This window comes from Vigna angularis, chromosome 10, assembly GCF_016808095.1.
Source record: "Vigna angularis cultivar LongXiaoDou No.4 chromosome 10, ASM1680809v1, whole genome shotgun sequence".
Lineage (NCBI taxonomy): Eukaryota > Viridiplantae > Streptophyta > Magnoliopsida > Fabales > Fabaceae > Vigna > Vigna angularis.
This window is the reverse complement of record NC_068979.1, coordinates 14,918,505-14,942,687: the sequence shown is the minus strand read 5'-3', so window position 1 is coordinate 14,942,687 and position 24,183 is coordinate 14,918,505.

Genomic DNA, 24,183 nt, shown 5'->3' with positions numbered 1-24,183 from the left:
GGAGGTGTTATATGAAGTGGAGGAAGTGGAGGAAGTGGACGGAGTGTGGGAAGTGGAGGAAGTGAACGAAGTTGAGGAAGTTGAGGTAGTGTAGGAAGTGGAGGAAGTTGACGAAGTGGAAGAACAAATGAAAGAAGTGGAAGAATTTGAAGAAGTGGACGGAGTGGATGAAGTGGAAGAAGTGGAAGAAGTGGAAGAAGTTGACGAAGTGGACGAAGTAGACGAAGTGGACGAAGTGCACGAAGTGGACGAAGTGGACAAAGTGGACGAAGTGGACGAAGTAGAGGAAGTGGAAGAAGTCGAGGATGTAGACGAAGTGGAGGAACTGGACGAAGTTGACGAAGTGGAGGAAGTGGAGGAAGTTTAGGAAGTGGTGGAAGTGGAAGTAGTGCAGGATGTGGACGAAGAGGACGAACTGGAAGAAGAAATGGAAGAAGTGGACGAAGTGAGCGAAGTGGACGAAGTGGACCAAGCGGATGAAGTGGACGAAGTGGACGAAATGGACGAAGTGGAGTGATAACAGTTGAAAAACTATTATTTTCATGCTTAAAACTGACACAAAAAGCAACCTTTACACTTCGAAACTAGCTTGAAATCATGCTTTTATCCATATTTTCAGAAATAAGAGAGCTGGACAGGTTTGTGCTTGATTTCAGTGTTTTTGTGTAGGTTTTAAGGTGAATTTAGTGAAAGAAGTGAAGAAGGAGAGAGATGGAATCAGAAAAGTCAACCAGAAACCAGAAAAGCCAACAGTCAACCAGAAAAGTCAACCAGTCAACCAAAAAGTCAACCAGTCAACCAGAATACGAAAAAAGTCAACCAGACGAGATTTGGGCCAGTTTTATGCGATTTTATGATCTGTTTGGGCATGGACCCTTTTTCTATTATTTTTATGTCCTATTTAAAGACCTAGATGTCTTAGGGTTGGTATCTTTGGCAGAAACGAAGCAAACACTCTCTCTTCACCCCTTGAGGGTAGATTGGGAGATGGTGACAGCTTTCCTCTTCTCTTTCTCGGGTTTTTCTATCTCTTTCATTCTTTCATTATTGTTCATCTAGGTTCACCATGAATATGGTGAACTAAACCTTGTATGTTTGTTGGGGAATCAATGTAATCTTTTGAAGCTCTCATATATGGAATTTGTGCTTGCATCTGAATCTAAGACTTATGCTTTCTTTCATCATTAGTTAGGGTTTTTCCTCTTTGCTCAAAGCTTGCTTTGTTTAACTCATTCAATGCATGATTATTGGTTTTGTCGATACGGAAACGTACGGGGAAGTCTAGATCTGGGGAATTTCTCCCAATAGGTATATTGGTTGCCTTAAGCTCCTGTGCTAAATAAACTAATTATTAGGGACTCTAGGAATCGTATGAACTCGTAATTAGGGAGAAGCCTTCTTTGAAAGGTAATTTAGAGAGTGGCATTAACAATTATGAATTGAGTGTTGAATTCCTAAAATATATGAGAGTGGATAAGATGAAATTGACCCCCAACAACATACTCATTCATTTATTCCATTGAAAGTGTTTGTATTTTGCTTTAGCCATTGATCACCCTCATGCATACATGTTTATTTTCGTCTTTTGCATATAAAATCCAATTATTTCGTTCTTAAGTCTTAGCTAATCAACGAATCACATAACTAAACTAGGCCGTGAGTCCTTTGGGAGAACGATACTTGGTCTTACCGAGTTATTACTTGAAATGATTCGGTCATACTTGCCGATTGTAAAACAAGTTTGTGACATCACATTTTGGTGTTCATAAATTTGTCCATCATGGAGGTAGTGGAGGAAGTGGACAAAGTTGACGAAGTGGAAAAAGTGGAAGGAGTTAAAGAAGTGGACGAAGTGGACAAAGTTGACGAAGTTGATGAAGTGGACGAAGTGGACGAAATGGACGAAGTGGAGGAGGAAGTGTAGGAAGTGGAGGAAATGGAGTAAGTAGACGAAGTGGAGGAAGTGGAGGAAGGTTGGGAAGTGGAGGAAGTGGAGGAAGTGGAGGAAGTGAACGAAGTGGAGGAAGTTGAGGAAGTGGAGGAAGTGGAGGTAGTGGAGGAAGTGGAAGAAGTGGAAGAAGTTGAAGAAACTGAAGAAGTGGACGAAGTTGACAAAATTGAAGAAGTGGAGGAAGTGGAGGAAGTGGAGGATGTAGAGTAAGTTGACGAAGTGAACGATGTGGAGGAAGTGGACGAAGTTGACGAAGTTGTAGAAGTGGACGAAGTGGAAGAAGAGGTGGAAGATGTGGAAGAAGTGGATGAAGTGGACGAAGTAGACGAAGTTGATGAAGTGGACGAAGTTCATGAAGTTGACGAAGTGGACGAAGTTGAGGAAGTGGAGGAAGTGGAGGAAGTACAGGAAGTGGAGAAAGTGGAGGAAGTGGAAGAAGAAGTGCAAGAAGTGGACAAAGTGGAGGTAGTGAAGGAAGTGGACGAAGTGGAAGAAGTGGAAGAAGAAGTGGAAGGAGTTGAAGAAGTGGAAGAAGTGGACGAAGTGGAGGAAGTGGACGAAGTGGAGGTGTTATAGGAAGTGGAGGAAGTGGAGCAAGTGGACGAGGTGAACGAAGTGGAAGAAGTGGATGGAGTGTGGGAAATGGACGAAGTAGACGAAGTGGAGGAAGTGGAGGAAGTGGAGGAAGTGGCGGAAGTGAACGAAGTTGAGGTAGTGGAGGTAGTGTAGGAAGTGGAGGAAGTTGACGAAGTGGAAGAACAAATGAAAGAAGTGGAAGAATTTGAAGAAGTGGACGGAGTGGAAGAAGTGGAAGAAGAAGTGGAAGAAGTGGAAGAAGTTGACGAAGTGGACAAAGTTGACGAAGTAGACGAAGTAGACGAAGTACACGAAGTGGACGAAGTGGACAAAGTGGACGAAGTAGAGGAAGTGGAAGAAGTCGAGGATGTAGAGGAAGTGGAGGAAGTGGAGGTAATGGACAAAGTGAACGAAGTGGATGAAGTGGACGAAGTGGAGGAAGTGGACGAAGTGGATGAATTGAAGGAAGTGGAAGAAATTGAGGAAGTGGAGGAGGTGGATGAAGTGCAGCAAGTGGACGTAGTGGAGGAAGTGGAGGAAGCGGAAGAAGTGGAAGAAGTTGAAGAAGTTGAAGAAGTGGACGAAGTGGACGTAGTGGGTGAAGTTGACGTAGTGGACGAAGTTAACGAAGTGGACGAAGTGGAGGAAGTGGACGAAGTGGACGAAGTGGGCGAAGTGGAGGATGTAGAGGAAGTGGAGGAAGTGGAGGAAGTGAACGAAGTGGACAAAGTGGACGAAGTGGAGGAAGTGGAGGAAGTGGACAAAGTGGAGGAAGTGGACGAAGTGCACGAAGTTGATGAAGTGGAGGAGGTGGACAAAGTGGACGAAGTGGACGAGGTGGACAAAGTTGACGAAGTGGACGGCGTTCACAAAGTAGAGCAAGTGGAGGAAGTGGACGAAGTGGAGTGATGAGTCAATATTTTCTCGATTTCACTTTGTTTATTGTGCTAGAATTAATCAGGAAATTGTGCTTAAATGTCCAATATTTTTCCTGTTTTTGTTAATTGTGCTTAATTTGACCAGAAATTCTTATTTTAATTAATTTGAATTATCTGAGCTTATTATTTTACATTATTAATTGCAGGGAAAATTTTGGATAACATTTTGGGACATTTGGAAGAACATTCATTCGAACACGGTGTTATTTACTTGGAAAAAGCTAGGTTGCATTGATTTATTTTGAATAGAAAAAGATGTGCTGATCCGTGGAGACTTGAGTTGGAATATGCTGTTTGGTTTGGCTAAAAAAAAAGTAGAAGAAAGCACGTCAGTTTCGTTAGGAGAGCAACTTCATTTTTTTTGTTGGGCTTCTAGTATGTCACGGCCTAGAGATTAAAGTGTTTTGTTGGCTGAAGAAAGCACATGTGTGCTTAGAAAAAGAGAAGCTGCCACCGAGAAAAGAAACTTCACTTTCATTTAATGAAGGGGTGCACCCAGCAAATTAAAAAGCATGAGAACGAGGTGTGAGCATCCACTAGGCTTTCGCTCCAGCACGGTCACGGCCCAAAGCACACATCAGCACACAATTGATTCCAACAGCTCATCACGGTCCAGCAGCTATCTTCACGCACGCGGGCAGCAGCTTTTAAGAGGGGTGGCGTCCAGCAATTCACGCGGACTCATCATCCAACAGCAACACACGTAAGAGGGGGTTGCGTCTGGAAATTTGATTAGTCTGTGGTCCAAAGCTTTTGAGTAAGTCCATCACGCGTCCAAGAAGCAGCAGCACCGAGAATGGGAGAAAAGGTGCGCGTAGAAGAAATGGAACTTGAAGCACATCACGTGGAAGAGAAGTGTTGAGGTGGCAAAAGAAGAGGAGTCCAACAAGGGGCACGCGGAGCTTTATTTTCCAGCAGCAGCAGCGTGGAGCATCCAGAAATGAAGTGGTCTAGCAAGGCACCAGGGAGAAGATGTCGCGGCCCATCAAATTTGATTGCAAAAATAAATGCAGTATAGTGCTAGGAAGTGACTCCTAGGTCGTCTCTCAAGGATCAAATGTGGTTCGAGACTTAGATCAAACACGTAGTGGGGGGATTTGGAAGTGTTTTTGAATGCGGATAAACTTAAATTTAAAATGAAAATTAAACACAACCGATTTAAAAGCGTTGAAGTGAAAGCAAACCGTAAAAGCAAAAATTAAAACAGTAAAAACACAAACTCGCGGGAACTAAAAGAAAATATGCAAAAAGCGCTTGAACCAATTTTAAACGAGGAAAATACATTTAATCATAAAATGCACGTGCTAGCTAATAATAAAATGTAGATTGCGGTTTTGAAGCACAACAGCTGAAATCAAAATTTAATGCAACAAAACAATGCTTGAACCAAACTAAAGTAGCGAGAACTAACTTCAAGAAAACTCATTCAATGCTATTAGAATTCAACTTTTGAGCTAGAAGTAAAATGTCATTTTGCAGCAGTCAACAATGGAAGTACACTACTCCAAGCTGAAATAAAAAAAAAGTGAAAGCATCCAAAACAAAATGAAAGTGTGCTTCTCTTCTCTCCGTGCGGCTGCACCATCTCCAGGCCGTAACCCCATTTGACACCTTGTGCACAGTCTTTCAACTAAAATAAATCATCTTTTTCTAAAAGAAACCATCAATCACCGTGTTCCACTTCTCCCAGTAAAACTACGCAAAGAGAAGAAATTGAATATTCGTATGTGCACCGCTTGCATCTCCAAAGCAATTGAAATCAACACTCGTTTCTCTTAAAAGAAAATGAAGGCCAAATGTTGATAAAAAGGGAATCCCATCCAGACCCTAACCGTGTGCACCGCTTCTGATGACAAACTCCTAGCTAAGGGTCCAATCACAAGAAGCATGGCCAAACAAATTCAAGAAGGATTAAAATCATTTCCAAAAGAAGGAGCTAAACTCTTATTTACTTGGGCTATCATGAAGTATTTCTAGACCTTGTATTAAGGGTCAAGTAGTATAGGGTATATTTTTTAGGCCTTGTATAATGGGCCAAGTATTGTATGGTTTGTAATATTAGCTTAAAAGAGTGTGTCCCACCATGGGACATGATGGCCACATGGCAAGCTCTTAGTGAAGACACTTCTTAAAAAGGAAGTGGCCATGTGTCACTTTCCAAGTGGAGAAACTCTTCCTAAAGTGGATTGCCACATGTCACTCTAAGAGTGGAAAGCTTTTGCAAAAGTGGATTGTCACATGGCACTTTAAGAGTGGAGGAACTTTACAAAAGTGGATTGCCACATGGCACTCTAAGAGTGGAGAAACTTTGTAAAAGAGGATTGCTACATGTCTCTTTAAGAGTGGATAGTTTTTAGGGTTTCTTGTCTACTTAGGAGACACCTTTCTCTATAAATAGAAGGGTCTCCTTCCTTGTAAAATCACTTGATGAATTTGAATGTTATTATGCCAAAATGTGTGCAAACATATCTTGTCTCAAGTCAAGGCTAGAGCATCCCATGAGGTCCCTCTAACAACCCTTCTCTAGAGTTGGCCCAACCTCTCCGGAGATCCATCAAACACCTTCATACTACCACAAATACTCACCAAAACCTCACCAACATTGTGAGCCCACCACCATATCCATTACTTCCGCACAAATTCCACCTCCATAGCTTCATCTTCGCGCTTTGGACCAACCTAGCTCGAGGAGGACGCTATCATTTGGTATCAAGAGCTTTGGGTCTACAAGAGCTAAGTATCTTGGTCCTTTACCTATCTTTGTGTATTTCATGTTGTTATTGTGTTGTTCTTTATTGTCTTCCATTGTTTACATCCATATATGTTATTTTTATGGTTCTAGTTTGTTCTTTTGCGGAACCATTCGGTTTTTACCACTAAGTTTCCATATACATGTGTTGTGGCGTGCTTTTATATTTTTTTTGAGTCTTTCTTCATATATTTGGTTCTGTTTTAATGTCATTTTTGGGTTATTTTTTTATTTTTAATTCCATCCATGTTGTCTAGAGTCATGTGTAGTCATTTTTTATGTCATTTTCTCTTAGTTCGGGCTTTGCAAAAATCATAAAAAAAATATGTCCCATTGGGATTTCGAAATTACACTATATACATCCATTTGAGTGTTTTTTTTTCTTTCATATTTGAGTTCATGCTTGTCATTAGATCATTGTCAAGTTCTTAGAGTTAAGTTTCTCTTGTGTTTCTTTGAGTTTCATACTCTATTTTTGATTCTAGTAAGATTTCTTCCATTTTTTTTTTGAGTCATGAACTTTGAGCTACCCAAACAAATTGTCCAGATCTAATTTGTGTTGAAAAACAAAAGTGTAGACAAAAGTAAAAAGCCAAAGTAAAAAAAAAAAAAAAGTAAAAGTACAAGCAAAAGCAAAAGTGAAAAAAAAAAGTTACTTTGACTTGAGACTTTGACATGAGACTTTACCATGACACTTGGAGATGATACTTGGACATAATACCTTGACATGACACTTGGACATGACCCTTGGATATGAGACTTGGACATGACACTTTTGACAAAATATTGTCTCTGCCTACATTGCACCATTAGCTAAGTGTTTGTAAAGATAAGATGTAATAATTCTCTATTCTAATTGTTTTTTTTGGTTTTATTCATCTATTCTAGTGCCTTTCTTTAGGTAATTCTTTTGTGTGCCTAACCTTTGTTTTTAAGCTTTATTTTCTTGATTGTCTTGTTCATTACTCTCTGTTTTGTCTCAACATAACTCCTTTTGAAGAGCTATTGTTCAAATTGGCCCTTGATTTGCATTCTCTTTGGATTCCTACCTTTCGGATTTGGTTTGATATTTGGTGTAGGATATTCTTTGGAGGAAAAACGAAATTGGACATAGTATATTGGGTGATCAGAGACCTCTTTGGACCTTGAAACCTTGAGGAAGAGACAAGAAGAAAAGGAGTGAAACACTTTAGAGAGGAACACACATTATTTATTTGTATTACGCATTTTTGAGTTGTAAAATTGTATTGCTTTTGGATTTGTAACTCATAACCTTGTTAGGTATCTTGGGGTAGTCTGTGATACTCAATCCCATATCCTAACAAAGACTTGTAAACCATATTGAAAACGTTTTTAGTTGGTTAAAGTTTGAAGGTTCCAAAGTGCCTTCTAACTTTACCATTAGGCCGCATAGTCTAGTTTAATTGTTGTCTTTAACTGCTTATAATTTATTGTGTGTCTACTTGTGTATCAAACCTAATTCCATTTGAGAAGTTTGGTGCAAGAGAACTTGAGGTAAACTTTGGCTAGGAAAGGCTTGGATTTTAAGTGATCCTTAGTGATTCTCCTCTCTTTCCTGGAAGTGAACTTGAGATTATTTTGCCTCATTAAATCTCTAAAGGAATTTACTTTTGAAATACAAGTTTGTATGTGCATTACATATTTTGAATTTTTTTTTAAGAATGTCTAAGGAACCTTCTTACCAAATTGATAGTGATTATAGTGAAGAGGCCCAACCAAATTTAAAACAAATGGCCAAGGAACTAAAATCACTAAAACTTTGGAAAAATCAAGAATCCATTTTGAAAGAAAAAGAAAGAGTTGAAAGAGAACAATATCTTGAAACCTTAGAAGAAGAACTTACAGTTCTAGCCCAAAAACAAGAAAAGGTCCAAGAAGAGATAAAGAAAAGTAGGAGTAGGAGTCACTCAAGGAGAAGTTCAAAAACTCCCACAGAAAACACATACCCTGAACAAGATAGTAGGACTGCTGCACAATTCTACCAACATCCTCCACCTAGAAGGTATAGAAGGGAGAGTGAACAACCACCAAGAGAGATTAGGATAGACCTTCCTCATTTCCATGGGAAAGAAGATGTTGAGGCATACCTAGATTGGGAAATGAAAGTAGAACAACTTTTTGAGTGTCATCAAATAATAGAGGAAAGGAAAGTTTCCATAGTCACCTTAAGCTTTCAAGGGAATGCCATGTATTGGTGGACTGCCCTAGTGAGAGAAAGAAGACTCTCCAATTCCCCTCAAGTCCAATATTGGAATGACTTGAAGAGTGCTCTAAGAAGAAGACACATACCTTCCTACTACTATAGAGAGCTTATGGATAAACTCCAAAGGCTCCAACAAAGAACCATGAGTGTGGAAGAGTATAGGCAAAAGATGGAACTCTACATGATGAGGGCGGGAATTAGGGAAGAAGAAGGAACCACAATTTCTAGATTTCTAAGTGGTCTTAATCTTGATATTAGAGATAGAGTGGAATTGTTGCCCTATCAAGATCTTAATGATTTGGTACAAATTTGCATAAAGGTAGAGCAACAACATTTGAGAAAAGGTTTGAAAATTGACCACTCAAACTCATATGTTAAGAAAGACTACAAGAGGGAGGGAAAACAAGTGAGAAGAGAGGAAACCCCTAGGAAATTTGAGAAAGAGAAAGAGAAGCCCAATCAAGGATCATCATCATCCATGCGCACTAGTGAAATTAAATGTTTTAAGTGTCAAGGTAGAGGTCATATTGCATCACAATGTCCCACCAAAAGGATCATAATCTTAAGGGGTGTTGACTCATATAGTAGTGAAGAAGAAGAAGAGAAAGGTGCAAGTGAGGAGGAGAATGAAGGAGAAGATTCCTACCCTTGTGATGGAGATCTCCTCATGATGAGAAGAGTTCTCAAGAATCAACCCAGTCCCCAAGTCTTAACCCAAAGAGAAAACATCTTTCATACAAGATGTAGAGTTTCAAACAAAACATGTTCTCTCATTGTAGATAGTGGCTCATGTTGTAATTGTTGTAGCACTAGGTTGGTGGAAAAGTTAGGTCTCACCATCAAACCTCATCCCAAACCTTACAAACTTCAATGGCTAAATGAAGGAGAGGATTTGAATGTGAACCAATAAGTGGAGGTCAAGCTCTCAATAGGGAACTATGAAGATAAAGTACTTTGTGACATAATTCCTATGGAAGCTTGCCACATTCTATTAGGAAGACCATGGCAATTTGACAAGAAAACTATACACAATGGTCATACTAATGAGATTACTCTCCACCATAAGGAAAAGAAGTTTATTCTTCATCCCCTACCACCTTCTAAAGTATTTGAGGATCAATTACAAATGAAGAAACTAAGGAATGAAGAGAGAAATGAAGAGAGCATGCATTAGGATTTAAGGGAGCAAATTCCCAACTCTTGCATTCATGAAGAAGGGGAAAGTAGTGCTCTTACCAAGGTCACTCAAAAGGAGAAAAATTTGTCTAAGAAAACATTGAAGAAAACTCTCCTTTGTGAGCAACCTTCCTATCTCCTTTTTTGTAAAGGAGCACTTTCATGCATTACTGCAAATCTAGAACCCAAGTGTCTATCTCCTTTGGATAAACTTTTGAAAGAATTTAGTGATGTGTTTCCCAAAGAAGATCCCAAAGATCTTCCACCAATCAGGGGTATAGAACATCAAATAGATTTTGTTCTTGGGGCAAGTTTACCAAATAGGCTAGCCTATAGAACCAATCCTCAAGAAACTAAGGAGATTGAAACTCAAGTTCAAGAATTATTAGACAAAGGTTGGGTTCAAAAGAGTTTGAGTCCATGTGATGTGCCTGTGTTGTTAGTTCCTAAGAAAGATGGAAAATGGAGAATGTGTTGTGATTTTAGGGCTATCAACAACATCACCATTAAGTATAGGCACCCAATTCCTAGGCTTGATGACATGTTAGATGAGTTGCATGGATCCATGATATTTTCCAAAATAGATCTTAAAAGTGGTTATCACCAAATAAGAATAAGAGAGGGTGATGAGTGGAAAACTGCCTTTAAGACTAAATTTAGTTTATATGAATGGTTAGTGATGCCATTTGGCTTAACTAATGCACCTAGCACCTTCATGAGATTAATGAACCATGTCCTTAGGGATTGCATTGGAAAATTTGTGGTTGTGTACTTTGATGACATCCTAGTATATAGCAAGAGTCTTCATGATCATTTAGGACATTTGCAAGTTGTTCTCTCCACCTTGAGGGACAACCATCTTTTTGCAAACAAAGAAAAATGCACATTTTGTGAAGATAGTGTGGTATTTCTAGGATTCATAGTGAACAAGCATGGTGTGCATGTTGATCCCACCAAAGTCCAAGCCATTCAAGATTGGCCAACTTCCCAAAATATAGGAGAAGTTAAGAGTTTTCATGGTCTAACATCTTTCTATAGGAGATTTGTCCCTAACTTCTAAAGTATAGCTTCACCTCTCAATGAGTTGGTAAAAAAAGATGTGAAATTTGTGTGGGGAGAGAAACAAGAGTTGGCTTTCAAGCAACTCAAAGAAAAACTTACCAATGCACCCATTTTATCTCTTCCAAACTTTTCAAAAGCTTTTGAGATAGAATGTGATGCAAGTGGTGTAGGAATAGGTGGAGTTTTGTTACAAGAAGGACACCCCATTGCCTATTTTAGTGAAAAACTAAATGGTGCCACTCTCAACTATCCCACCTATGATAAGGAGTTGTATGCTCTTGTAAGGTCCCTTCAAACTTGGGAACATTATCTAGTTTCCAAGGAGTTTGTCATTCATAGTGACCATGAGTCACTTAAATATTTAAGGGGACAACACAAGCTAAACAAGAGACATGCAAAATGGATGGAATATCTAGAACAATTTCCTTATGTGATCAAATACAAGAAAGGAAAATCTAATGTTATGGCTGATGCTCTTTCTAGAAGGCGCAATCTCTTTTCAAAACTTGGAGCACAAATTCTTGGCTTTGATCACATGGGAGAGTTGTATGAACAAGATGACTTCTTTTCCTCCATCTTTTCAAATTGTCAAAAGAAGGCTCAAGGAGGTTACTATGTGTCCAAAGGGTATTTGTTTAAGGAGGGTAAGTTGTGTGTGCCTCAAGGTTCCCATAGGAAACTCCTCATTAAGGAGTCGCATGAAGGAGGTCTCATGGGCCATTTTGGAGTTGATAAAACTCTAAACATTCTTCAAGAGAAATTCTATTGGCCCCACATGAGAAAGGAAGTTCAAAGGTATTGTCATAAGTGCATTGCTTGTTTACAAGCCAAGGCTAAAACTATGCCTCATGGTGTGTACACCCCTCTCCCTATTGCTTCATCCCCATGGGAAGACATTAGCATGGACTTTATACTTGGTCTACCTAAGACTCAAAGGGGATTTGACTCTATCTTTGTGGTTGTAGATAGGTTTAGCAAAATGGCTCATTTCATACCATGCCACAAGGTAGATGATGCAAGTTACATAGCAAAACTCTTCTTTAGAGATGTGGTAAAATTCCATGGGTTGCCTAGGACCATTGTCTCAGATAGAGATCCTAAGTTTCTTAGTCACTTTTGGAAAACACTTTGGTCTAGACTAGGAACCAAGCTTCAATTTTCAACCTCTAGTCACCCACAAACTGATGGACAAACCGAGGTTGTGAATAGGTCTTTAGGAACCATGTTGAGGGCTATCTTGAAAGGAAACCACAAATCTTGGGATGAGTACCTTCCTCACATTGAGTTTGCATACAATAGGGTGGTTCACAAAACTACCAAAATGTCTCCTTTCGAGGTTGTGTATGGTTTTAATCCTCTCACTCCTTTAGACCTCATACCTCTCCCAAATCCTAGTGATTTCATTCATAAGGAAGGAGTGTCTAAGTCTGAATTTGTGAAGAAAATGCATGAGAGGGTAAAGTCACAAATACAACATCAAACTGAGAGATATGCCAAGTATAGTAACAAGGGCAAGAGAGAAGTGATCTTTGAAGAAGGAGATTGGGTTTGGCTCCACTTAAGTAAAAATAGATTTCCAACACAAAGGAAGTCCAAACTCAACTCTCGTGGTGATGGACCTTTTAGAGTAGTTCAAAGGATTAACAATAATGCATATAGGCTAGAGTTGCCTTGTGAGTATGATGTAAGTGCTACTTTCAATGTTTGTGATCTAACCCCTTTTGTAGGAAATTTGGAGCAAGATGAAGAGCCTCAAGATTTGAAGACAAATCCTTCTCAAGAGGGAGGGGATGATGACAAACTCCTAGCTAAGGGTCCAATCACAAGAAGCATGGCCAAACAAATTCAAGAAGGATTAAAATCATTTCCAAAAGAAGGAGCTAAACTCTTATTTACTTGGGCTATCATGAAGTATTTCTAGACCTTGTATTAAGGGTCAAGTAGTATAGGGTATATTTTTTAGGCCTTGTATAATGGGCCAAGTATTGTATGGTTTGTAATATTAGCTTAAAAGAGTGTGTCCCACCATGGGACATGATGGCCACATGGCAAGCTCTTAGTGAAGACACTTCTTAAAAAGGAAGTGGCCATGTGTCACTTTCCAAGTGGAGAAACTCTTCCTAAAGTGGATTGCCACATGTCACTCTAAGAGTGGAAAGCTTTTGCAAAAGTGGATTGTCACATGGCACTTTAAGAGTGGAGGAACTTTACAAAAGTGGATTGCCACATGGCACTCTAAGAGTGGAGAAACTTTGTAAAAGAGGATTGCCACATGTCTCTTTAAGAGTAGATAGTTTTTAGGGTTTCTTGTCTACTTAGGAGACACCTTTCTCTATAAATAGAAGGGTCTCCTTCCTTGTAAAATCACTTGATGAATTTGAATGTTATTATGCCAAAATGTGTGCAAACATATCTTGTCTCAAGTCAAGGCTAGAGCATCCCATGAGGTCCCTCTAACAACCCTTCTCTAGAGTTGGCCCAACCTCTCCGGAGATCCATCAAACACCTTCATACTACCACAAATACTCACCAACATTGTGAGCCCACCACCATATCCATTACTTCCGCACAAATTCCACCTCCATAGCTTCATCTTCGCGCTTTGGCCCAACCTAGCTCGAGGAGGACGCTATCAACTTCTCTACAAGCCCACATGGACGCTACATTCTGGAAGTGACCGAGTTGCTGCCTTCTCCATAAACTAAATGAAAGTGCTTCCCTACACTGCTCTGCTTCATCCAATATCGTGCACTACATTGCTTGTTGCTGTGGCCGAGAATCAAAACCAAAATGAAGCACCTCTCTCCCTCCTTTCCCAAGTGGCGGCTGGACCTAGTGCCCCAGCCCTCACCCGTAACCTTCCATCCAAGCGTGCTACCAAAAATAAAGTGAAGACCCCCCCACGGCTGCTGCTGCTCCAAGCTAAAACTCCCTTCAGCCTGCTGGACGTGTGTCTCCTCAAGGGCCTTGCTGGACCAGACCAAAAATGAATGTCCGCGTGTGCCTTGCTTCAGCCAGCAAAACCCGTGCCCAAGCCTCCAATTTTCTCTGGGCCGTGATGCTCCATAGCTTGCTGGACGCGTCAGCTGCTGGAGGCTCCACGCTTTGCTTCACTTTGGACACCAACCGCTGCTGCTGGATGCACCTCCTAATCTCTCCAAACTTGCTGGACGTTGTAGTCAAGTGTGGGATGCTGGACCGCGTGTTGATTGTTGTTGCTGTCCGCGTGAAGATAACTGGGAGCTCTTTACTCCAAGCACCTCCATGCCTCATTGGACCAGCTGATGGATGCTTCTTCTTTTTGCCACTTATTTTCCATGGGCCGTGACATCTTCTCCCTGGTGCCTTGCTGGACCACTTCATTTCTGGATCCTCCACGCTGCTGCTGCTGCTGGAAAATGAAGCTCCGCGTGCCCCTTGTTGGACTCCTCTTCTTTTGCCACCTCAACACTTCTCTTCCACGTGCTGTGCTTCAAGTTCCATTTCTTCTACGCGCACCTTTTCTCCCATTCTTGGTGTTGCTGCTTCTTGGACGCGTGGTGGACTTACTCAAAAGCTTTGGACCACGGACTAATCAAATTTCCAGACGCAACCCCTCTTACGTGTGTTGCTGTTGGATGATGAGTCCGCGTGAATTGCTGGACGCCACCCCTCTTAAAACCTGTTGCCCGCGTGCGTAAAGATAACTGCTGGACCGTGATGAGTTGTTGGAATCAATTGTGTGCTGATGTGTGCTTTGGGCCGTGACCGTGCTGGAGCGAAAGCCTAGTGGATGCTCACACCTCCTTCTCATGCTTTTTAATTTGCTGGGTGCACCCCTTCATTAAATGAAAGTGAAGTTTCTTTTCTCGGTGGCAGCTTCTCTTTTTCTAAGCACACATGTGCTTTCTTCAGCCAACAAAACACTTTAATCTCTAGGCCGTGACATACTAGAAGCCCAACAAAAAAAAATGAAGCTGCTCTCCAAACGAAACTGACGTGCTTTCTTCTACTTTTTTTTAGCCAAACCAAACAGCATATTCCAACTCAAGTCTCCATAGATCAGCACATCTTTTTCTATTCAAAATAAATCAATGCAACCTAGCTTCTTCCAAGTAAATAACACCGTGTTCAAATGAATGTTCTTCCAAATGTCCCAAAATGTTATCCAAAATTTTCCCTGCAATTAATAATGCAAAATAATAAGTTCAGATAATTCAAATTAATTAAAATAAGAATTTCTGGTCATATTAAGCACAATTAACAAAAATCGAAAAATATTGGACATTTAAGCACAATTCCCTGATTAATTCTAACACAATAAACTAAGTGAAAACGAGAAAATATTGACTCATCAAAATAGACCACACTTAGTCTTTTGCACTCTTGGGCAAAATCAAGACGCAGATCAAGGAATAGTTCAAAGGACATCAGGGAAGTGACACAAACTAAGCACACAGAAAACAAAGACTAACAGAATTACACAGTTCTCAAGGACTCTGGACCAAGAAAGGAAGTAGACAATATCCAACACAGAATAAAAAAAAAAAGCCGATAGTCATGAAATCATCCAAGCAATTCAAGACATGGCAAAATGATTAATCAGTTCAAGAGGTGAATCAAAAGCAACAGAGCCTCATAGATGCACACAATTAGTGTTTCTCTCAAGTGTTTAAGGTAAGAAATGTCAACTCAATGCACTCAAGAAAGCAAGCAACAACAGACTTGGCAAGTCTCTAATATCAACACTCAAAACATATGCATGTTCAAATCAAAAGGTCTTTTATGGATGTAATGGGGCCAAGGACAAGGGAGCATAATTATGGATGAGAAGCTACAAACCAAAAGAAATAGAGGAGCAATGGGGAACAAGTGTAAACACAGTCAAATCACACCCAAAACCTCTAATTCAATCCTCTTCTTGACTCCATTATTCACAATTTTTTTTCTCATTTTTCTTTATTTATTATTTTTTTTCTCATCCTGTCTCTTTTCTTTTCTCTCTTTAGCACACATCTGTAAGAGACAAAATATAAATTATATTTCCAAAAAAAACACAAGAAGAGTAACCAACTAGCCAATTCATCAGAATCCCCAGGGAGACCACACTTGTTCCCAAAACACTTCCAAAGCTCCGAAATTCCCTAAGGTTAAGGTAATCATGGTTTTTCACTTAGGGCTAGTGTCTGAGCTTCAAAACAAAGAAATGAGGAAAGTGATAACAGTTGAAAAACTGTTATTTTCATGCTTAAAATTTATACTAAAAGCAACCTTTAGACTTAGAAACTAGCTTGAAATCAATGCTTTTATCTATATTTTCAGAAATAAGAGAGCTGGACAGGTTTATGCTTGATTTGAGTGTTTTTGTGCAGGTTTTAAGGTGAATTTAGTGAAAAGAGTGAAGAAGGAGAGAAGTGACATTAGAAAAGACAAGAAAGAGTGCAAAAAGAGAAGACGAAGGCACCGCTCAGCGGTAATTTACCGCTGAGCGGCACTCAAGGAGTCACGTTGGAACCGCTGAGGGGCAGAATGGCCGCTGAGGGGAAGAAAGAAGACGCGCAACCACCGCTGAGCGGTATTTACCGCTGAGCGGCACTTTTTGGGCTTGGGCTTTTGTAATCTTTTGTAACTCTAGATTAGTATATAAGGGCTTGCACGTCCTAGGGTTAGGTATCTTTGGCAGAAACGAGGCAAACACTCTCTCTTCCACCCCTTTGAAGGAGGATCTTGGATGCTCAGGCTACCTCTTCACCTTTCTAGGGTTTTATCTTTCATTCTTTCATTATTGTTCATCTAGGTTCACCATGAATATGGTGAACTAAACCTTGTATGTTTGTTGGGGAATCAATGTAATCTCTTGAAGCTCTCATATATGGAATTTATGCTTGCATCTTAATCTAAGACTTATGCTTTCTTTCATCATTAGTTAGGGTTTTTCCTCTTTGCTTAATGCTTGCATTGTTTAACTCATTCTATTGCATGATTATTGGTTTTGTCGATACGGACACGTACGGGGAAGTCTAGATCCGGGGAATTTCTCCCAATATTATACTGACAATATTATATTGGTTGTCGTTAAGCTCCTGCACTCATGAACTAATCATTAGGAATGCTAGGAATTGTATGAACTATTTGATTAGGGAGAAGCCATCTAGAATGGTACTTTAGAGAGTGGCATTAACAATGATGATTTGAATGTTGAATTCCTAAAATGTATGAGAGTGGATGAGATGAAATTGACCCCCAACAACATATTCATTCATATATTCCTTTGAAAGTGTTTATCTTTAGTCTTTGCCATTGATCAATTCATGCATACATGTTTAGTTTTTCGTCTTGCATAATATAATCCAATTATTTCGTTTGTAAGTCTTAGCTAATCAACAAACCACACAACTAAACTAGACCGTGAGTCCTTTGGGAAGAACGATACTTGGTCTTACCAAGTTTATTACTTGAACGATTCGGTCATACTTGCCGATTGTGAAACAAGTTTGTGACATCATATTTTGGTGCTTACAAATTTGTCCATCAAGTTTTTTGGCGCCGTTGCCGGGGACTCGTGGTTTAACTGGTTAATTTGTGTGATTATTGATTATCTTTGACTTTTTGAATTTCTGTTTTTATTTTTTCTGTTTTTATTTTATTTTATTTTATTTTATTTTTCTGTTTTTTTTATCTTTTTAGGTTAGGTTAGATTTTATTTTATTTTATTTTATCTTTTTAGGTTAGGTTAGATTTTATTTTATTTTATTTTATCTTTTTAGGTTAGGTTAGATTTTATTCTATCTTTTAGATTAGATTAGATTTTATTTTTTTTTAGATTAGGTTTTATTCTATCTTATTTGTTTCTATCTTCTAAATCTTTTTATCTTCTGAATTTATATCTTCTTCTATATCTTTTTGTGCTAACAAATCTTTTCTAGGGTTTTGTTTTCTTGTGTATGCAGGAAGCAATTCGGACTAGGAGTAAGAAAACAACAGAACCACTTTTTGAAGGGCTAGACGAGAGTAGAAGGAGGAGAAGAATCAGAACGTCCAGAGAACTTTTCCCTTCTCCAGAAACTCTCCTCCAAACATCACCACAAGGTTCTGTTCACAGCACAAGAAGTATGGAGAATAACAATGCTAGAAGAACTCTTGCAGATTACACCAATATTGCTGGACCTCAACACTTTAACAGCATAGCTAGACCTAGAGTCAATGCAGCCAACATGGAGGTCAAGCCAGCATTAATTCAACTGGTGAAGAGTAATCAATTTAATGGGTTATCTCATGAAAGCCCATATGAGCACCTTACAACTTTCAATGAGATCTGCAATACGGTCAAGATTAATGGGGTGCCAGATGAAGCTATCAAACTTAGCTTGTTTCCCTTCTCATTGGGAGGCAATGCTAAGCTTTGGTTAAACTCTTTTCCAGAAGAAAGTTTCACAGAGTGGGAAGCAGTGGTCACAAAATTTCTAAACAAGTACTTTCCACAATCTAAGGTGACCAAAGGCAAGCAAGAGATTTCGTCATTCAAGCAGGGCATGGAGGAGTCACTTGGACATGCATGGGACAGGTATAAAAGCTTGTTACGTAAAACTCCCACGCATGGTTTTGAAGATCAAGAAGTAGTCCTAACTTTCCTTGGAGGGCTTGGTTCACAAACCAAGATGATGCTGGATGCCTCAGCTGGAGGCAATATCAAATGGAAGACTCCAGAGGAAGCAACTGACATTATTGAAAATATGGCTACAAGTGACAATGAGCTACACAGTGAGAGAGGAGCCCCTACGCAACAAAGAGGGGTTCTGCAATTACAAACCCATGATGCCTTGCTAGCTCAGAACAAAATTCTAACTCAACAGTTGGAGACTCTGACTAAAACTTTGGCTCAATTACCTAAAGAGTTGAAATCTGCTGCACAGGTACAAACCCAGTTGTGCGAACTATGTGGAGGTGACCATATCAATGGTCAATGTGCTTTGCCAGTGGAAGCCGTGGAGGATGTTAATTTCATGGCTAATCAGTTTCCATACCGCCAAGGGAATTACAATCAAGGGTGGAAACCACATCCAAGCATTGGCCAAGGACAAACTGGGCAAGCTAATCAATATAACAAGCAGCAGCAGCAACCAACCTTGTGGCAACAGTTGTCTACGCTTAATGAAAGGCAAACCAGGTTGGAAGAAACTCTTAATCAGTTTATACAGAAAACAGAATCTTCTCAAAAGAGCACTGAAGCTGCTATAAAGAATTGGGAGATTCAAATGGGTCAGATTATCAAGCGATTGGAAGAAAGACCAGACAGAAATTTTGGGGCTAATACTGAGGTTAACCCCAGAGAAGAGTGCAAGGTGGTAGAGAGTGTTGATGATGAGAAAGTTGAGTTAGATACAGAAGAAAGAAGAGAAATAGAGAGCAAAAGCACTTTTCCTTTCCATCAAGACTTCACAGAATTATTCAAAATGGTGGATAATGATGCACCTTGGGAACAGATTCTACAACAGATTACAGTTTACACTAAATCTAATGAAGAAATCTCTACAAAGAAAAGACGCAGAGATGATGAGGCAAAGAAGTGTATAACTGTTAAGCAAGAGTCATTCCCTCCTAAAGCACCAGATCCAGGTAGTTTTCCTATCCCTTGCACTATAGGGAAGAAAAAGGTGAAGAAAGCTCTCCTTGATTTAGGTTCAAGTGTTAACTTGATACCTTATTCTTTACTGGAGCAAATTGGCAATGTTAAAGTGAAACCTGTAAAGGTTAATTTAGTAATGGCCGATGGATCTTCAAAGGAGCCATGTGGGATTGCTGAGGATATTATAGTTTGTGTTGGCAAACTTCAGTTTTTAGCAGACTTTGTGGTGATAAAGATGGATACCGAGAAGATACCTATCATACTTGGAAGACCGTTTATGAAAACGGCCAGGGCCATCATTGATGTACATGAAGGTATAGTGGTGCTCCAAGACAGAGAGGAGAGAGTGGTGGTGGATGTCTTCAAAGATGAAACACAAGCAAAGGAGGAAGAGGCTAGTTATAAAGCTGCATTTCGAGATGCACCCATGACTAGAAGTCAAGATGAAAATCTTGAGGTTTCAGGTAACCACTGTTTGTTGTTTCAGGTACCCAAGGATGAAGAAGAAACTGGAAAAGGAGAAGAGATTCCTAGGGACTGGAAGAATAGAGAACTCCAACTTGGCACACCTGTGAGACACAAGAACAAGTTGTGGGTTGTGAAGGGCTTCAAAGAAAAGGAGATGATAGAGATAGAGTCTCCACATTCTAGAAGAACCAAAACAGTCCAAAGGAAGCAGTTGAGAAGTTGGTGGAAAGACTACATCAACTATGCAGAAGATGGAACGTGAACTTTATTGGGTCAAGCTAATGACGTTAAAAGAGCGCTTGCTGGGAGGCAACCCAGTGATTGAAAAACTTTTAATTTTGATTTGGTTTAATTTGTGAACATTATTCTGTAAATATTTTGTGGAATTTAGCATCTACTGAAGGATGCTAGGTGGTTAAGTATCTACTGAAAGATACTAGGTTTGTAACACCTACTGATGGGTGTTGGTAAGAAATTTTGCACCTACTGATGGGTGCTGGTAAGTTTGAAACACCTACTGATGGGTGTTGGTGGATTTTGGGTCAGGCTCGTGACGTTAAACAAGCGCTACCTGGGAGGCAACCCAGTTGATTGATTGTTTTTGTTTATTTATTTTTAGTTAGGATTTGCATAAGCATTTTTAACATTAAATTGCAGGGAACCTATGAGGGACATGTAGGGAAGGCACGTAGGTCAAGAAAAGAAGAAGAGGAGCACTTCACGGAAGTGCCGCTAAGCGGCAATTACCGCTGAGCGGTACTACCGCAGAGGGGCTTAAGTTCCCCTTAGCGGGACCCGAGCCCATTAGGGTATTTTTAATACCCAAGCTACGTTTTAGGGTTTATTTTCTGGCTTCTCTCTGCACAAACACTTCCACACACATTCTCTTAGGTTTTCCACATCTTTTCACTCTTCCCTCCTTAGAAAATCTCTCTTTCACTCACTTTTTCACTAGTGTGCCATCAAAGTTTGGGGTTGGAAGAGAGCATTCTAGTTTGGAAGCATTCTCATATCATCTAGCATCTCCACCCAAGTAAGTAAAATGCATTTGGTTCATTCTAGGGTTCTTGAATTTGAATGTGATTGTCAAAGCATGAATATTTAGGGATTTTGATTTCTATGCATGATTTGATGATATACTTGATATTTGAACCGATTAAATTGCTTGATTATGAACTGGAAAACTGAAAATTGCATTTGGGTGGAGTTAGGACAGTTTTAAAACGAGATTTGCAAAAATCTGCAGGTCACCGCTGAGCGGCATTTACCGCTGAGCGGCACTCTGCCAGATTTGGTTTTTTCTGGTTTTGCGTGAGGTACTGGTGGGGTTGAGGGGAAATTCTGGCCCTCAGCGGTGGTTTAGCTTCGAAAGGAGTTGTGTTCTGTGTTTTACTAATGATTAACGTCATGTTCCGTGGTTTTGGTTTGTGTTTTGAATGCAGGAATGGCATCCTCTTCTGGAAAGAGATTGAAAACCATGGCAACCAAGAGAAAGGAAAAGGAACCAGAGCAGCCCCATAATGGCAGGTTCCTTTCTAGGAAACATGAGAAGCACTTTAGGGTGGTTCAGGACAGGAGACTTCTAATGGAGAGAAAAGTTGGAATGATACCTAACTTTGCTCCTCAATTTGGAGAGCAAGTGTTAGGGAATGATTGGGGAAAGCTAGCCACTTATCCAGCACCTGCCAATATAGCTGTGGTCAAGGAATTTTACACCAACGCAAAGAAGATTGGTGGTCATCCAGCTGAGAATTATTTGGGCTATGTCAGAGGCCATGCTATCAGGTTTGATCCTGATTCTATCAACAACTTCCTGGATACTGTGTGGGCTGGTGAGCAATGTCAGTTTGCTCTTAGCATGGAGGAAGGTGCTGACTTTGAGGATGTTGAGAGAGTACTGTGTATACCTGGAGGACACTTCCAAAGGAATAGATCTGGCGCGGTGGTTAACATTAGGAGAACAGATTAGACTCCTCTTGCAAAGTATTGGATGGCATTTTCTCATGCCAACATCCAGCCATGTTCACATGTGTCAGATATTACTCTCAGCAGGGCACTATTCATCTACTGTGCTATCAGAAACTTGAATGTCAATATTGGGCAGGTGATAGCTGATGAGATCAGTGTATGTGCTAACACCTCAAACAACAAAGCACCACTAGGACATCCTTCTTTGATCACTCACCTTTGCAAGCAAGCTGGGGTGGACATTTCTGTTCCACCATTTGAGAGGCCAAGAAAAGCTATTGATGAGGCTTATTATAGACAGTACTGTGGAGGTGAGGATGTAGCTCAGCCAGTTCCACCACGCCGTGCTCGTAGAGAGAGAGGGCCAGCACAGAGCCAGACATCTGCTGATACACATGAAGCAGAACCATTCCAGATGAGGGACATGTATATGTCTCTTATAGGTGCTCAGTTGCAGTCCATTCACAGAGGGCAGGTGGCCACTGCTGAGATGATAGTGGGGATGTATGATAATCCTCCAGCCCACAGGTGGACTATGGATGAATTCCATAATGTCGTAGCTTGGCCAGAAGAACCAGTACATGGAGGAGGAGCTGGAGCAGCTGAAGCTTCAGCAAGAGATATGGAAGAAGATGAAGCTGAGGAGGAAGATGCATTTGATGAAGATGAAGATGAGGAGGAAGAGGAAGATACAGAGGACAGCTCAGACTGATGAGGAGCTGAGATAGCATTTACTGATGAATGCTATCATATGATTATGCTTTTGCGGTTTAAGTTTTCTGAACTTATTTGTTTTCGGTTTTAGATTAGGGTTTGATGTACTCTATTGAACACCTGGTTTGTGTGATGGTTTGCTATTAACTGTGATTGTTTGATAAGTAATGCTTGATGATGCTTATTGATTGATTGATGTTGAGATGATGTGCACATTAAATGCTTATACAGGTGATTCACAAGCTTTGTGAACAAATGCAGGATATCATGATTGTGATTGTGAAATTAAGCAGGATGTGTATGTTAAATGTGAATGAGCTTATATGTGAGGTTTTGAGCTCCAGAGTTGTTATTGTTGAATGCTATTATTTTGAAAGCATGAATGATTTTGCCCAGGTTTTCTATGATTGAATCAATTGCTTGTTTTGCATCATATGATCAAGGCCGTGTTGTTGAAACCCTTTCTTATTGGCCAAATACATAAAATTAGCCCACTAAAAGAGAACACTTTGTGTTCTATCCTTTGAACCTTTAGCCTTGAACATACACTGAAAACCCTTGATTGAAAATCTTTACCTTGAGTTAAGTAGAAGATCTTGTATGGTATTGTTAAATGTTCAAGTTTGGGGTTGTTGGGAAAACATAAAAAGCATTGAGCTAAGAGCTTAAGAGTAAGAATACGCAAAGAAAAAGAAAAGAAAAGAAAAAGAAGTAAAGCTCAATGCAATTGCAATTGTAAAAGGCAAGTTGGGAATTAATAAGATGATTGTGTTGTTATGATTCTCTTGACTCAAGGATTTTGCGATCCAGAAAAACCAATTTTCTTGTTAGCCCAGCCACATTATAAGCCAGTGAAAAGTCCTTTTGATGATGCATGCTTGTGATTGTTTTGATTGTGGTAAAATGAAAGGCAAAGTTGATTCATGTGACATTGTGATAGTGGAGTGAATGAGTGAAACACTTTACCTCTTATACACTTGTGTGATGAGTGAAACACTTTATCTAGTGAGGAAATATTCCATAAGCACATGAACATCCATGCTTAATTGATTTATCATTCGTGAAAAATAACATTTGTTGGAATTTAAATGACTTTGTGAACACTAAAGCATGTGCACATCTTGATTGAATCTTGGTCATAAGTTTGAGTGAAGCTGTTACTTATCTTGAGAAAAGGATTTTGAATGAGTAAACCATCATATGAATTGGTTGGAGATGGAGTTACATTTTGTTTGCTTGAGGACAAGCAAAGTTCTAAGTTTGGGGTTGTGATAACAGTTGAAAAACTGTTATTTTCATGCTTAAAATTTATACTAAAAGCAACCTTTAGACTTAGAAACTAGCTTGAAATCAATGCTTTTATCTATATTTTCAGAAATAAGAGAGCTGGACAGGTTTATGCTTGATTTGAGTGTTTTTGTGCAGGTTTTAAGGTGAATTTAGTGAAAAGAGTGAAGAAGGAGAGAAGTGACATTAGAAAAGACAAGAAAGAGTGCAAAAAGAGAAGACGAAGGCACCGCTCAGCGGTAATTTACCGCTGAGCGACACTCAAGGAGTCACGTTGGAACCGCTGAGGGGCAGAATGGCCGCTGAGGGGAAGAAAGAAGACGCGCAACCACCGCTGAGCGGTATTTACCGCTGAGCGGCACTTTTTGGGCTTGGGCTTTTGTAATCTTTTGTAACTCTAGATTAGTATATAAGGGCTTGCACGTCCTAGGGTTAGGTATCTTTGGCAGAAACGAGGCAAACACT